Genomic DNA, 3,402 nt, shown 5'->3' on the forward strand with positions numbered 1-3,402 from the left:
TTGCAGTCTCCTGTGCTATTTCATTTGGTTTTCCCTGTCTTTCCAATACCTCTATCATCTTTAATCAAGCATAAAGTTAAACTGAGAAGCAATATTTTTGGGGGTTTATATTCTATTTTTTTTCATCCTCATCTATAATTATACAATATCTAAAATTATACAATACTAAGAAAGCAAGTAGTCATATGGAGAAGACGATGTTCTGAACTTTTCTAACCAGGCCTAGGGTTGTATGCTTTTAGGAAAAACACTTACAATGAACCAATGTTATTACTATCCTTTTTTATGAAGTATCCTCCCTTGAATAAAGAAAATCGTTTGAAAATGTTTGGAGCACTTTGGAAAAAACTCTCTGGTAACTGTTACACAGAGATTGAAAATTAGTTGTCCATGATACAAATTTGGCACAAAAGTGTCTTGTTTACCTAACAGTGTTTTTCTGAAAATTTTTTAATATAAAACTTAAATTCAGTTGATCTTACATATAAATTTAAATTTATGACCTCTTGGGAAATAAAAAATCAGATTTTCTAATCCAGGATTCCTACTGGCCTATGGATTGCCAGGCACTATAGGGAAGCAGTCATCTGGAACCTCAAAGAGGCCATCTCTTCTAAGGGGCAGGGTGGCAGCTCTCCATGTTCTTCAGGTGCCATGATCTCAGCCACTTTACAGAGGCCTCATCTCAGCAGCAGCTAGTTGATCTGCTCATGAAGAAGAAGAAGAAAAAAAAAATCTTTGGGTCAACATGCAGCAGAGACAGGTATCTGTCCAATAGTTATTTGTGTTCTTTCTCTCATAGAGTTGAATTGGATTGAACAGTGGCTTCTTAAACAGGTCTGACCTTTAATAGCTTCCCTTTTTTTGAGCACTGGGGATTGAAACCAGGGCTATTTTCACACTGAGCTACATCCACAGGCCGTTTTTAAATTTTTGATTTTGAAACAGAGTCTTACTAAATTGCTTAGGCTGGCATCAACTTGTGATCCTCTGCATCAGCCTCCCAAGTAGCTGGAATTACAGGTGTGCGCTACTGGGCCAGACTTCATAGGTCCCTTTTAACCAGGTGAAGTGACAAATTTTCATTCATGGGTTTTATTCTTTAAGAGGTCTTTAAAAAATAAAAAAGAATCTCTTTGCTCTCTTTGTTTTCTTTTTGAAAACTGAACTGGAATATCTAAGCCCTCCATTGCCACAGAATGGAAGAAACTGGGTCCCTGAATTTCATGGGGAAGAATGGCATTTCTCAGCCCAGCCTACACAGAGGACTATTACCTCAAGAGTTAGTATTAACTTAGGGAAGACATCATGTATTTGGCCCAAATTTAGAACATAAATGAATTACTTTCCTATACTAATAATTTGCAATTACTATGCAATCTTTGCAGGTCTTGGACTTTAAGACCCTTCCTTAACCAACAGGTCAAATCTTAGGTTTCCTGTCATTGCATCCTTGCCAACTCCTCCATTACAAGAGTAAATTTAGTCATATAACTTAGTTATATAATTCAGAAAATTAAAAACAAAGTTTTAACATTTTAGACAAAAGAAAATGAGAAGTAATGTTTTTCAAACTTTCCATATTCTTAATCTTTGGAAGGCTAATAATAAAGTATAATAAAATCAAAGACAACTCAAGGAGGTATAGGGGCATCAAAAAATACTTTCTATCAAATGTACAAATTGTCTCAATTGTTACCTTTGGGTCCCACTTTTTTGTAAGTATATTCAGTGATGGGGAACTTCTTATCATACAAGGCAGCTTTATTTAGCAGACTTTGTGGTTATAACGTTCTCATTTTTAGACAATAATTGGCCACTAAGACCTACACTGACTATAATGAGTTGTGTTCTCAAATGCATATGCCTATAAAGTCATGTAGGATAAGCCTGGTTTCTCTTTCTTATGTCCAAGCAACACCCCTTTGGTTATTAGAAGATAATGTCTAATGTCACGTGCACTACTAAATCTTAACTTTCCTAGACCTAAGGCTCTTGGTTCTTTCACTTATAACACATATTTTTTTGTGCCATCATAACCCTGATTGACTCTTCTAGAGGCATCCAAGATTCATTCTTCTTGGATGTGTGGTTCTAGATACATTCTTATTTATCACCTATTTTTCATACCATTTTGTATTTACTTTGGGCCATCCTCATCAGACTCTTGGAAGACATTTATCAACCATATATCTACTTATTTCTGGTAGGGACAGCCCAATATTTTCTATTTGTTGTTTTAAGTTTAACTTTCATCTGTCAGTTTGAAATATTTCTGAAGCTTTCCTCTATCTCAATAATTAACAACTTACTATATGTGTAGTTTTGGTTGGGGAAAATTGATTAATTTGGTTTTCATGGAAACCTAGCTGCTTATTCTTTATTGATGCTATAAAAATTATTCTAAAAGAGATTCAAAGTAAATTTCAAACTTGTTTTTTTTATTTCGCTGCCATTTTTATAATTTTATAATTATTTTTAAATTTCTTTTTCACATTTCTTAATTGCCTTTGAATTTCTGTATTTTTAAATGTCAGTAATTTCTTATGGATTTCTGAAAACTGTTTGTATTCTAATTTTGTGTAACTTAAGGGAAATACTGTTAAATAAAATTCTCTAAATACTTGATAAAATGCTTTATGACTTTGAAAATGTATAAAAGCTAGTAAAGCAAAAATATAAACTCCTCATTTTATCACTGCATAAATTTGCCTGAAAGAGAAGTGTCTCATCTTATCTAGCTCAGACAACTTATTCTAGATCAGTTTAGACTGATACTAAAGTTTCTTTAAACAAATTTAACTGTTATAGATCATTTGCAAACCCTACATACCAAGCTTCGCTTTTGTCTAAGACCTTCCCACTCTACCTTCCTGTTCTCGTTTCTTAGGAGGCAGGAACCTTTGTAAGGTGCTGGTGAGGAGGAAGAAGAGGGTATAGGTGGTTGTCTTGTGTCAGCACTGGCAGGCAAAGCAATAGTCTAGCAGGGTTTTCAATGCTGGCTCCAGCTGCTAGTGGTCTTAATGATTTTGTGACAGTGCTAATGCCCTCATAGCAGCAGTGATTGACATGCTGACACTATGGCTCACACTAGGTAGTTGAGTGCACAGTTGGACCTCCATGAAATTTCATGGTATGTGGTCCTTTGTCCTTCACCTGAGAGTCCTCTATATAATTCATGCCAAGATACTCTTGGGGGCTTGGATTGACTAGTATATACTATATATAATGTTATATATAGTATAATATTTATAGCCTCTAATAAGCCTACAGAAAACCTAGGGTTCTTTTTTATACCAAATTTAATTTTAAAGAAAAAGTTGCATAGTGTTTGGCTTTTCCAGCCTAGCTATGTCTTTGCCTATGTTGTTGATAACCTACCCCACACAAGTCTATAGGTTT

This window comes from Ictidomys tridecemlineatus, chromosome 7 (assembly GCF_052094955.1).
Source record: "Ictidomys tridecemlineatus isolate mIctTri1 chromosome 7, mIctTri1.hap1, whole genome shotgun sequence".
Classification (NCBI taxonomy): Eukaryota; Metazoa; Chordata; class Mammalia; order Rodentia; family Sciuridae; genus Ictidomys; species Ictidomys tridecemlineatus.